Source organism: Hippocampus bargibanti, linkage group LG05 (assembly GCF_051943395.1).
Source record: "Hippocampus bargibanti isolate YZ-2025 linkage group LG05, ASM5194339v1, whole genome shotgun sequence".
Classification (NCBI taxonomy): Eukaryota; Metazoa; Chordata; class Actinopteri; order Syngnathiformes; family Syngnathidae; genus Hippocampus; species Hippocampus bargibanti.
In genome coordinates, this window is record NC_142738.1 from 12,788,976 (window position 1) to 12,803,492 (window position 14,517).

A 14,517-nucleotide genomic window follows, 5' to 3' on the forward strand; every position below is an offset into this window, starting at 1 on the left:
AGCCGAACAGGTCGGAGGGTAGAGGCCAGACAAAGAGTGATCCCAAATCCGCACCCGGGGGTAGGTGGAGGCGGAGTCCAACAGATCGGACCACCGGCAGCCCCTTGCAACCGCACTCACCTGAAGGTCGTCTCGAGTCTTCACTCTTGCCACTGGAATACAGTGGGTGCGGCCAAGTATGTGGGGGAAGGAATTGCGCGCCCCGTCCCTCACACTAAATCCACTAGTAGCGCAGGTTTCAGCTTCCACCATATAAGTCCACTGGCGATAGGATAAAGTGACGGGGGCAGGTCATGGATGTGACTGGAAGCTTCTAGCTTGATTCCTACACAGGGGCGGTACAGGATTGATGGTCGTTGCGAAGATGGGATGGAGCAACATTATCCTTCGGCAGCATCCTGTGCGTCTGAGCAGCCCTATTCAGGGTCCGCACTGCTCACCCCTTATAGGGGAAGGGTCTAGAAAAGGTGACCTAAACATTGCTTGTTCCACCACACCTGGGTGGCCCACCGCAGCCACCAAGGCATCCCCCCTCTGCGGTCGAAAACGAAATATAATCAAACCCATGACTATGAACCTGGCTTCCTGGAATGTTCGCACCCTCCTCGATGCTCGAGACGGGATGGAGAGACCTCGAAGACGAACTGCCCTCATCGCACATGAGCTGAGGAGGTACAACATCGATATTGGCGCACTCAGTGAGACTCGGTTCTCAGGCGAGGATTCACTCACAGAAGTTGGTGAAGGTGTAACCTTCTTCTGGAAGGGTCTCCCAGAGAATGAGCGAAGACTCCATGGAGTTGGCTTTGCTGTGAAAAGCAGCTTACTCAGTAACATCCCTGAGTCCCCCCAAGGCATCAGTGAACGGCTTATGACCTGGCGTATTCCCCTGGTAAAAGGTCGCTTCGCAACTTTAATCAGCGCCTATGCTCCCACCTTGGATGCTGACGATAACACCAAAGATGCCTTTTACGAGTCCCTGGATGCTACCATATCCAAAATCCCTGCCTCTGATAAACTTGTTCTGATGGGTGACTTCAATGCCCGAGTAGGTACTGATGCCAGGCTCTGGAAACAAGTAATCGGAAGGCACGGGACGGGGAAAATAAACAGTAATGGCCTCCGACTCCTCACTCTGTGCTCTGAGCATCAGTTGATTGTAACTAACACCATCTTTCAGCTGAAAAAGAAATACATCACATCATGGATGCACCCCAGGTCCAAACATTGGCACTTACTGGACTACATCATCATAAGGCAACGAGACCAAAATGATGTCTGCATCACGCGGGCCATGCGTGGGGCTGAATGCTGGACTGATCATCGACTGATCAAGTCCAGGCTCAAGTTGAGAATTCGACCTCCTCATAAGAAACAGCAACCCCAAAGGCGTCTTAACACCAGGGCCCTGGAGTCCCCAGAATGTGCAGCCAGCTACCGCCACAAGCTGGCAGAGGGACTTGCCAGCCTGGACAACGACACCAGTAACGGTGACCTTGATGTTGAAAGCAGGTGGAAAAAATTGAGGACAACAATTCATCAAGCTGCCTCTGAGACCATCGTCTTCACTCAGAAACGTCATCAAGACTGGTTCGATAACAGCTCAGCTGCCATACAGGAGCTTCTGGAAGCCAAGCGCAAAGCCCATACCACACTTCTCTCCAACCCTCATTCTCCACTTCTCCTCTCTCACTACAAGGCCATCCGTGGTGAAACACAGAAACAGCTGAGGATGATGGAGAACAAGTGGTGGCTCAGCAAGGCCCATGAAATCCAGAGGCATGCAGACAACAACAACACACACGCCTTCTATGATGCTGTAAAATCCCTGCACGGCCCACGAAGACAACACATTGTCCCAGTTAAATCTGCAGACGGTTCTGTACTACTGAAGGACAAACAGCTAATACTTGAGCGCTGGGCAGAGCACTTTGACTCCCTGCTCAACCAAGTAAACCCTTCAGACACATCTGTCCTTGACTCCCTCCCAGAGCTTCCATCAGTTCCCTCCCTTGATGAACCTCCTCAGTTCACAGAGGTCCTCTCTGCAATCCGGAGCCTTAAAAACAACAAAAGCCCTGGCCCTGATGGACTTCCAGCTGAGGTCTTCAAGAGCGGCGGTTACCTCCTGACACGGAAGCTTTACCACCTCATCTGCAACATCTGGCAAAACGGGACACTTCCTCAGGAATGGAAAGACAGCAACATTGTCACCATTTACAAAAGGAAGGGGGACAAGTCAGTCTGCGGCAACAGCCGTGGCATCTCCCTACTTTCTGTTGCTGGCAAGATTCTTGCAAAAGTAATGCTGTTCCGTCTTACATCGCACATTACCGAAGACATCCTCCCAGAGACACAATGCGGCTTCAGGAAGGATCGAAGCACTCTGGACATGATCTTCGCTGCGCGCCAAGTTCAGGAGAAATGCAAGGAACAAAACAAGGACCTCTATATCACCTTCATTGACCTTACAAAGGCATTTGACACAGTTAACCGTGACATTCTCTGGACCATACTGCAGAAATTTGGCGCCCCCTCCAAATTTCTCGCCATCCTAAAACAGTTCCACAGCGGCATGCAAGCAACTGTACTTGGTGGCCAGCAATCTTCCCCGTTCCCTGTGGAAGTCGGGGTGAAGCAGGGCTGTGTACTGGCCCCTGCTATATTCAACCTGTTCCTGATGGCAGCTACGCTCCTCTTCCATAAGTCCATCCAGGAAGGTGGCGGCGTACAAATCCAATTCCGCCTGGATGGTAACCTGTTTAACATCAGACGCCTACAGGCCAAGACCAAGACCCTGATCAGCGGCATCCACAAGCTACAGTATGCAGATGATTGTGTCCACACACCGACATCCTTCAACGCACTGCCTCCACCAGTATCGAGGCCATACTGGCAAAGAGGCAACTTCGGTGGGTTGGACATGTCATCCGGATGCCTAGCTGCCGCTTGCCTCGACAGGTGCTTTATGGACAACTCTTGTCAGCGAAGAGGAAGCCTGGTGGTCCTAAGCTGCGATACAAAGACCAGCTTAAACAGACTCTAAAGAACTGCAACATCAAGCCCAGCGATCTGGAGTCTGCTGCAGCGAACAGGCCACTGTGGCGCTCCTTATGCCACGAAGGGGTGACACAACTTGAAGACAAGCGCACCCAGAGGAGGATCGTGCAGCACGAGCAAAGACACCTTTGTGCTGCTTCAGTACCGTCTCGCCAGCCCGGTCCTGGCCTCACATGTCCTGAATGTGGCAGGATTTGTGGCTCCAGAATCGGGCTTCATAGTCACCTACAGTGGCATCGCCGCCAGCGCCAATAACCACTGTCCAATACCCCACAAAGCAATGGAAGCGACATCATCCTCGACTTCGATGGACTGCCAAGAGAGAGAGAGATCTTTACAGACCGTGATTATCCAACATGTGTGTGCCTGTGTGTCTGTAACGAAGTGCTGAGAGACCTCCAGTTATCATGGTACTGGAGCAGGCACAATGAAATTCAGCCGACTATCAATTCACCGGATCCCAGTCTACCCATGTGAATGTTATTCCTTACATTTCGCTCCACAACCTCCTGTTTTTCCCCTCACCGCCATTAGAGAAACAACAACATGGGGGACGAATATCCCAGGGAATGGCAAAACAGAAACTTTAGAAATACTGTTTGTCAAGACACACACACACACATCCATACACACACACACGCATGCACACACACACACACACACACACACACACACACACACACACACACACACACACACACACACACACACACACACACACACACACTTCACATTCTTTACATTGTGCTTGATGCCATTCATGTTTGGAATTTGTGCCTCTGTCCCAAAAGTCCTTCCCTTCATCTCAATCCTTGTCAATCTACCAACATTTGCACGGTCAAACACAACCTTTGCGATACTGTCTTATTTGTATTCGAACACACAGTCACTCACACGTGCTCACACCATGGTTTGAAATACCACCCTGGTGTGATGTTACTCGTAAACAAAACCAAGTCAAAGAAAAACAATCTAGTCTATGAAGAACATCATCAGACTCAACAATGTTTTGCAATTATCACTCATCAGAAAGACAAGTCAACCTTCCTGGATTTCCTAAAACAATATGAAAATACATTTTTTAATACAAGTCTCGTTATATCGATATTCAAGGGAGTCCGAAAAAATATCGATATAACCGGGACTATCGATATATCCGACCCTGTTTGCATGTAATTTTCTCCGTGCGTGCATAGAAATAGTATCGATATAACCGGGACTATCGATATATCCGGTATCGATATAACGAGACTTTACTGTATATGAACTCATTCACTGCAGGACATGTGCAAAAATGTGTCCACTCCAGTGCCAGGGGTTTTGTCATTGTCAGCAGAATTGTAGGATTTACAGAATACGTATTGAGCTTTAGGACTATATAAACATTCAATGCAGCGTAAAAAACCTTAGACTCTCTTCTTTCATTGGAAAAAAGTTATTTCCTACATTATATGGGTCTGGAGTTATATGAGATTGAAATGAGGGCGGCTGTCCAAAGTACAATGGAATACATGCATATTGGTTTATATAGCGCTTTAACAACAGTTAAAGCTGGAACACAGCGCTAAAATGGAAAAAAGGGAAATTCTACCCCCTTGTGGAAGGAAAAACATTGCCAGAAGTCTGATCGGCACCCAAGCAAGAGAAAAATCAAGTGTTAGTTTTAGCAACAGAGAGATGAAAGTAAAGAGCTGCTCCATACAATCATCATGTGAGACTAATAAAGGCAAATCCAATCCAATCCATCCAATCATGTGGACTTAATCACTATTGCATTACACCACAAATTGATGATGATGGTGATGATGATGTAATCTTTCTTTGTCTCACATTGGATACATTTCTAATTCACAGCAGCAAAGTTATGAAAGGTAGAGAGAAGGTATAAAAATAAGTCACTTAACAAAATCTGGTAGCTGCTGTAAATTTACAAATTCTCGCCACGTTTCACTGCATTTTCCACATCCAGAATGGAAAGAGCACCTGGCAGGAAAAGGTGGTTGGTATCGGGTCTGGCAAGTGCCGTTGGCAGCGGAGGGAAGAGGAAGAAAAGCAGAACTTCCGATCCTGGCTTTGGCCAAGCAAATGATATTCGAATCGGCACAGGCCCCAATACAGGTACTGCATTTAAATGCTAGAATGCAAGTTTCCAAAACTAAAATAGAATTTTGAACACGATGTGTTCTGTCTCGCTTTCGCACGACACTCACTGATGTGTTATCACAGGTTCTTGGTGCATAACAAGCCAAGCTAACGCTACAGAACCTCATCTCTGATCTCATTTTAACCAAAATGATTTGTGTCATCAGACACACGTGGAAGAAAAACACAGTTTGGTGACTTCAACCACAGTGGTGAGACAGACGAACAAATGGCCAGAAAAGCACACCGCCTGTCTTTTGTCTCACAAAACGTCTGTAAAGTTAAACACATGCAAATTCAGCCCATGAAAAACAATCAAACCCGGGGACTTTGTGAATTTGCAACCCAACAAGCGCTCATAGTTGAGAGTGACAATTATAATGTGAGGATGTATCTTTTCCGTTTTTGGAGGTCAGGCCTCCAAATGGAAACATAGCAGAATGTCAAATAAGAGACGCATTGCTGCAGCTGACCTGAGTGTGTACTGTATATTTTGCGTTATGAGCTGAGGTGACGAGGGAGTGCAGACGACGATAGTGCAGACTACAGAGTTATAGAAAGACAGAAGACAGAGCAAAGAAAGAAGATAATGAACACGGACAGCTTCTTGAATGTGGTCGAGGTGTTTTATGTTTGAATTTAATAAAACAAAGGTTCTTTTGGCAGATCTGGACCAAATCTCATGGTGAATAACTTTTTGTATCATCTCGAGCCTTCCCAGGGAAGTAACCATCCAACCATGGCATTAAGATTGCTATGTATCATTTTAATACAGAAGTGTGGTTATGGTTGACGATAGTGATGACAGCAGAAGAGGATTAGGGCCAGCGAAGAGAAAAAATAAAGTTGGCTAAATTCTCACTTTTATCTCTAAATTCTCACTTTAATCTCATAATTCTGAGAATCAAATTAGAATGTTGACTTTAATATCAGAATTGTCCAGTGGCGGACCGTTAAGACCTGCAAAGCCTTCTCTGCTCGCCTAAAAATATCTAAATCATGGACTGATATTAATTACATGTTGTTCATGAATTCTTATTGAATAATTCCAAATTGTCTTTCAGCTTCTTTTCATTACTTTTCCCCTGTTGCGCTGTTTCCATACGGGTGCTTTCGTATTCAAACATCTAACCATTTAACCAATCACATTTCAGCTTGGACGCTTTCACAATCAGTTCTGCAGCCCCTGTCACATCAAATGTGTCGATCAAACTGTGTCTTTAACCAGATTTCGAGTTGGAAACCCAAAAGGTTGCCAATGCATGCTTGCAGCACATTCTTGGAGGCGTAGTTTTACGTCAGAGTTTTTGAAAACTATGAGTGGCTAGTGACGAACCAATCATAGTTTACAAAAATTGCTCTCATCACAAGCCACTCGTGACAAGAGCATACTGGCCAGAGCTAGCCCACTGTATCTGTAGTGAGCTGCGTAAGCAAATATATTGTGTTGATTTAATAGCAGTTTTGTCAAACCACAATGGCTGAAGGAGGAGAAGAAATGGATTTAGTTGAAAATTTACTGTTCAAGACATTTTCAAGACGGTCTTTTCAAGAAAATCATGAAGAAAGGTCGGTCAGTTATTTGCTCGCTTATGGTACCCTCTAGTGGACTTGTAGTAAATCACACCACACTTTTTTCAGTCTGTATTGATTCAGATGTAGCACTACTGAAGGCCTAGTTATGAAATCCACATACAACCACTGGGATTCTCACTTATAAGTCAGAATTCTGAGAATAAAGTTAGATTTCCGAGATAAAAGTGAGAATCTTGCCAGCCTTATATTTTTTTCTTCATTGGCCCTCATCATCTTCTGTAGGTACGGAAGAAGATGACCAATGACATTTCTGAGAAAAATAAAAAACACATTGGCATGTTAAATTGATTAAATAAAGCACAAGTTTTACCTTACAATTTGATATGTATAGAATAAGCCACTCCTCATTAGTTGTTCCGAACACCATGACTGCATTTGTCATTTTTAGTAGTCACATTATCAATGCACAGTCCTGTTGATACAGTCCAGTACATTTCGTTCAGTTGATGATATCAAGTGGTCAAGTGTTTTTTTAATTTAATCCACAGGATAGTGGTGTGGCTATGCAAAGTCCTTTATACTCTGTCCTTGCCGGTCGCAATTTAGCAAATGAGATGGGGCCCATATGGGATCCCTATGGGATGATGGTAACCTGTTGGAATCAGTGACTCAATCCACGTGAATCAAGTGGGGAAACAACCACTACCACCTGGATAGAATTATTTCAATGTTCATCCAGTCATACATTTTCAATACCGATTTAGACTGAACATGGTCGCTGAATTGCTGGAGCCTATTCCATCTAATTTTGAACGAAAGGCAGATCACGTCCTTGTTGATGCAATACGTTTACAGTATACATCTCAGTCTTCTGACATTTTTACTGTGCTTAGAATGTCTTTTTTTTTATCATTTCATCCCTGTCCCCCTTCCCCTTTCAAATTGCTGCTGTGGACTTAAATTTCCCCATTGTGGGACGATTAAAGGTTTTCTGATTCTGATTCTGAAATGATCGCTGGTTTGTCTCAGCACACGTATAGAGACAAACAAGCATTCATACCATCACTGAATAGAAACTGAGACAGCAATGAGCACAGCAATGTAGCCACAAGGGGGCACAAGCCAGTGTCTTATTGTGCCGGTCCCAAGCCTGGATAAATACAGAGGGTTGTGTCAGGAAGGGCATCCGACGTAAAAAAAATTGGCAAAACAAATATGCGATGAACGAGAGATGTGGAGATATGCCCTCGATAGGAGAGGAATGAAGATCAGTCGCAGCAAGACGGAATATATGTGTCTGAATGAGAGGGATCCAAGTGCAAGAGAGATGCTCCAGGGAGAAGAGATAAAGAAAGTGGAGGATTTTAAGTACTTGGGGTCAACTGTCCAGATGGAGAGTGTGGAAAAGAGGTGAAGAAGCGTGTCCAGGCAGGCTGGAGCGGCTGGACAAAAATGTCAGGTGTGATGTGTGATAGAAGGGTTTCAGCTAGGATGAAAGGAAAAGTGTATAAAAAGGTGGTGAGACCAGCCATGATGTTTGGACTGGAGACAGTGCCACTGAAGAAAAGACAGGAAGCAGAGCTGGAGGTTGCAGCACTGAAGATGTTGAGGTTTTCTTTGGGAGTGACCAGATTGGATAGGATCAGGAATGAGTACATTAGAGGGAAAACTCATCTTAGAGGATTTGGAGAGAAAGCCAGAGAGGCCAGACTGAGATGGTTTGGACATGTCCAGAGGAGAGAGAGTGACTATATCGGGAGAAGGATACTGAGCCTTGAACTGCCAGGCAGGAGACCGAGAGGAAGACAGAAGAGGAGGTTTATGGATGTTGTCAAAGATGACATGAAGGCAGCTGGTGTGAGAGAAGAGGATGCACAAAACCAGGTTAGATGGAGGACATTGATTCGTTGTGGCGACCCCTGAAGGGAAAAGCCGAAAGGAAAAGAAGAAGATTGAGCACAGCAAAGTCAGGCGTGTGCACCACTAGACCATCAGCGACCAGTGTGGAAAATCAACAAAGTCAAAAGTCAACGCACCGGACGACGGAATGTGTTTTAGTCAATTGTCAAGAATATTTATGATTAAAAGTATCTTTGTTTGGAAGCGTGGTAGCGTGCAGCTCTCCCAGGAGCGTATACCTTATTTATGTTAATTCCTATTCCCAATGCAGTGAGGACCTGGTGTGTTCAGGGGCTCGCTTGAGACGTCCACACACTGTGAAGCAGACTTGACATTTTTTTAAAGACTCTAATTGTGTTTTCCTCTGTCCTTTTGGGTTGTGTGTGTGTATGTGTGTTTATTTCTGTTTCTGTGTGTGCGCACAGACACACTCATTCATGTCTCTGTTTGTGTGCATGTTTTTTGCCAATTAGGCACTCAATGACAGGACATGTGGCGAAGCAGCGAGCTGGGCTATTCATGGATCAGCAGTTATAAGGGGACATTTCCAAATACCAAGTGCCCCCCTCAACACACACACACAAGCACAAATTTAGAATGATTGGCGTCATTTGATTTAAGTGATTCAGAAGGAAAGGAGATGAGTGTCCGTGGATTATGTGTTCACTGAGTCTTTCTCCTCTGGTGTCGGCTACAGTTGTTTAGTTGTGAATTCTGTAAATATATATAGATTTTATTTGCTTCCATTTGGAATGAGGATTTGAAGTCAAAACATTTTGTCTCAATCAGATATCAGTTGATTTTCCCCTGATTGGTTGAAAATAAGAAAATCATTATTTTCAGGAATGTGTATGCAAGTGAGTCATTTTTCAAATCTGCCTGTAGGTCTGTCACAGTAAGACATTTACCGCATTATTATTAATTATTATTATTATTATTATTATTATTATTAGTAGTAGTAGTAGTAGTAGTAGTAGTAGTAGTAGTAGTATTATCTTGCCCGAATCGAAACCAACATTTTTGAATACATCTTATATGATGCACACATGACGAGTTTGAATGAACTTTCAGGTTACAGGTGGACCACACTGCCTATCTTCCACACTATGCGAATAATGGAAGGTAAGCAGAGCTACAATTGAGGTCGATTGGGTGCAAAGAGGAGTTTTAATCAACACATACTTAATTGTTTAGCTGAGTTGCTTACGGTATGGGTGTAATTTGACCCCTGCGTGTAGGATCTGGACAGGAATTAGGTCAACCTGCTGGTGCATGGGAGTACCTCCAGTAGCTGGTTATCCCAAAACTGCAGGCTATAATTATATTTTGATGAATCACAAACATGTCAGCAAAACTGTTGTTTTTAAATAGTGCAAACATATGCATTTTACAGTTTGCCTCCTTCAACATTCAGAATCCAGACTGGGGGTTCATTCTTTTGGAATTTGCTTTATTCAATAAAACTTAAGGAAAAGGAATAATGCCGAGATAATAATGCTTCCAGAAGTAAGGTCACAACAGGCATGGTCAGGAATGGTTACAAATGGATGTATGTACAAATGGTTTGTTATTTAGTTTTTTTTTTGTTCTTTTGACTTCAAGACGGCGCCGCGAGAGTGGCTGCCTTCCCAGCAGCTCATGTATTTCGTTTTTCTACTTTCATTCCTTTCATTACTTTGCTGCTGTGAAATGTAAATTTCTCCACTGTGAGACTAATAAAGGCATATCCAATCCAATCCAATCCAAATCAAGATTTTCTAAATTGTATGACCAGCGGTGGTTAATATGTCAGCAGTTTCACTGAAAAAAAATCCAACTAATGTGGTTATGACTCCATTACTGTAGCTTTCCCACACTGTCACTAATGAGATATGCTAGTTGAAATAAAAAGCGGGTGTACTTATTTGCTCGTGATTTCAAGTAACAAGAAGATAATGAGGCTTACGTGTCTTCTTACTCTGATGCAACCCTCCTGGCAAATTAACAGCAAGGAAAAAACAAACAAAAAAACAAGTATATTAGTGTGTCTTAATATCTATTTATTTTATGACACTGAGCGATTTCCTTTCTCTCGCCGCAATGCCGGAAAATCCCGTGCAATTTTACATTAAATTAGGCCCAGTACAAGCGAGAGAGAGACAGGCCCGGCAATCTGGCACCCGCTGCCCGCGTGTAAACATGATTATGTCCGGGAAGCGGCTTCACATTTTTTGAGCAGACTGTGACAGCCAATTAAGGCCAACATGAGAGCGGCTAATTCTTCCAATGGTGTGCGGGAGGGTCGATCAACCCTGGGATGGAGGGAGAACGAAGAAGAAAACAAGGATGAAAGGGCGGAGAGGGGCAATTAAAAAAAGAAGGGTTGAGCAGCTTGTGTAATTATTGTGTGGGAGAAATGACAATTGGTGAGAATGATGAAGTGGGATTCAATTTTAACTTGGATATTTTGCTTCCGCAAGCACTGGGATTGTTCATTTTTCTTTAGGGGGGGTGTAGATTCCAACATTATTTCCCATCAGGTGAAATATTGTTTTAAATAAGTCTCAAGTGGTCTCAAAAAAAATGTTTGGCAAAATATTATGACGCTTTCAATAGACTTAGCACAAATATGAAAAATGTTTAAAAAAAAACATCCACTCTTATTCATTCATTCATTCATTTTCCGATCCACTTCATCATTCTGATCTCCGTAAGGCATCAACCATTGGGAAGTTTGGTGGCACGTGAACTATAAGTGGAAGTAAAAACACTGGTATTTTTGCTGTCCAGGCTCCTTATACCTTCACACCTTCAATATTGTCACACGCCTTCTGTTCTTTACATCTTTTCATCATTTCTTGTGGTTGAAAATAGAAATGAGTCTATTTTGATGGAATGAAGTTCACATTTCTATTTTCCAATGTAAAGAGTGAAAGTTAAAGAAATGGTCCAAAAACCAAAAAGAAGACTTTGAAAATGGACAGATGGCGACATGGAAAATATTTTGTTGACTATTGATGCCAACACTCACACACACACACACACACACACACACACACACACACACACACACACACACACACACACACACACACACGCACACACACACACACGCACACACACACACACACACACGCGCACACACGCACGCACACACACGCACACACGCGCGCACACACACACACACACACACGCACACGCGCGCACACACACACAGCGCTCTTGTCACTATCCATAACAAAACAAGCACCTTAAATTAAATGTTCTGTTGATCTCGTGTCAATTTGTGAGTCTGAAAGCAGAATTGGTGGAGCTCAATTAATTGCATGTATCCTCCCACCTTCCCACCCTCCACCTGTAAACAAAAAGCACATTCAACATTGATCCCAGCCTGTTGCCAGGGTAACAAAGTGACACGCTTGCTTCATGAAGTGACCAGAGCTGCTGGCTTGGATACGTTTTCTTCCTTTCCTTTCCTCTAATTTTCATCACTTTGCTGCTGTAAAATGGTAATTTTCTCCCCTGCGAGACTAATAAAGGCTAATCCAATCCAATCCAATCCAATTCATTGAATGTATTCAAAAGGAATTGAGCATCTTGTGTAATTATTCCAAGTACAGTAAAGTCTCGTTATATCGATATCGGTTATATCGATAGTACCGCTTATTACGATAGTTTTTCTATGAACGCAAGGAGAAAATTACATGCGCGCAGGGTCGGATATATCGATAGTCCCGGTTATATCGATATTTTTTCCGACTCCCGAGAATATCGATATAACGAGACTTTACTGTATGTTAGTCCATGTAACTTCAAGACAATGCGTGTATACAAAGGAGGTATCATGTTTTTTTTAAATTGTGGAAGGTTTCTTCTAAATAAACTGTAAAGACTTTTAACATACAAAACCATGACTCCATGATCCGAGTGGTTTTATCCTCACAAGGTTCACTCCCACCCCGTTACCACAAAAAGTAAAGATGTTATCTCTAATCTTCTTTTTAGGAACAGATGAAATTCATCCTCAACAAAGAACAAGATTTGAGCTTTTCTTTAGTTTTCATCATATGCACAAGTTCACCGTTTGAAATCAATGTGCAGATTTAATTTCAGTCAATCCACGTTGATGATGATGATGATTTAGAATGTAGAGGGGAAAACTATGGTCCGTGGGTGGTATCTGCCCATTGGTCTTTTTAATCCGGCCCCCTGAAAGTTGGGACACAACTAAGGTTGGATTTAAATGATTGCATTCATTTGTGTTTTATTTTCCTTGGTTATCACGGTACGGCTTGGTGCAGGTCCTTGCGAGGAGCTACAACTTGTGTCCAGTGCAGTTTGTGATTTGCTTAAGGTTTTGCACAAGTGGCAAGGGAGGGAGATGCTTGTCTGATTCTAAAGCATATTCTGCCAACTCCACGCTTGAGAAACGGGAGACTAAATGTTTGTAAACCTTCTTCTGTTTTGTCTGAATAATCACTGTCAATCATCGTTGGAGCTCACCCGACGAAAGGTACAAGGAAAGGTGTTATTAAAACAGTAAAGCTACATGTCACGCTTATCACTCTTGGCGCTTCTCTTCCTCCCATTTGACCCTTATTCTCTCACTCTCTCGCTCTTCCCCTCCACAAGCAGGTTTTAATCTTGTTGAGGCGCGCGTGGTTCTCATAATTCCCATGCTAAGCGCAACATAATCATGCACGGCCTGAAAGGCAATTCAGTTCCATCCTCAGAAAATGAAAGGAAAGGGGGGAAAAATGACCCTGCACAGGTTATTGCTTTCTGTTAAGCGTGCGTCAACAACTCTTGAATTTAATGCATTCCCACAACAGTGGCTGGCCCGCCGGGCCTCGGGGGAAATAACAGCACGTGGCCATTTGGGGATTATGGATGAGAAGAGCACAGAAAAAGTGTGAGACATGTACTCCTTTAAGACTTATGAGATGACGATAGAGCATATGGGATGCTAGGCTCCCGCAGCAGAGGCCTCGTCAATTGGAAAGAATAATCATGATGGAGCCCATCAATGATTTCTGGCATTTTCAGCAGTCTCTTCAGGCCGCAGAGGTCGATTGGTCGTGAGACAATGTGCAGTAGTCCACAGTGAAGCCATTGAAGGAATCAAATAGGGTGAATCAACATTTAGCTTTTACGCTGCACACCAATGGAATAACATGCCTCCAGACCCAAGTGGGAATTTAGTATTTTTAAATCTATCTTAAAAACAAAGAAGTTTTTTTCTCAGGCCGATCCCGTAAATTATGTCTTTAACTCATTCAGTGCCATTCCCGAATTTATTCAGGAATTGAAATGCATCATGTGGAGCGCCAATACCGAATATGTTAGGGTTTTTGTTTTTCTTGCAGGGGAGGGTGCCAATAAAGTGCTGGTCAACTTTTTCCTTTCCACTAGGGGGCATAATTTGCCTTTTGACTCATATAACTTATGAATTAACATTTTTTTTCTGATAAAATAAGAGTCTAAGAGGTTTCTTACGCTGCATTGAATGTTTATGTCATCGTAAAACTCAACATTCTGTGGGTCCTGCAATTTGAGTGAAAAATGACCAAAAAAAACCCCTGGCACCGGAGTGGACACATTTTTGCACATTGTCTGGCAGTTAATGAGTTAAATGCATCTCACATTTATTGTCCCGTGCATTATTTTAGTAATTTTATTTTTATGCCTTTAACTATGCCTGGCCTTGCTTTGGATAGATTACATTTTTATATCATATTCCATTACACTAAGATCCAGTAGAAATTTGAGCGGAATTTATTCCACTTTTGAGATCAAAGTTAGCAATGTGGGAGGCCGATAATGGTTCGATTGCTCAGCTAACTTCCGATCTGTGTCGGTGAAGTTAAACAGAATGTTTAGTTTTGTGCTAGCAACCTGAAA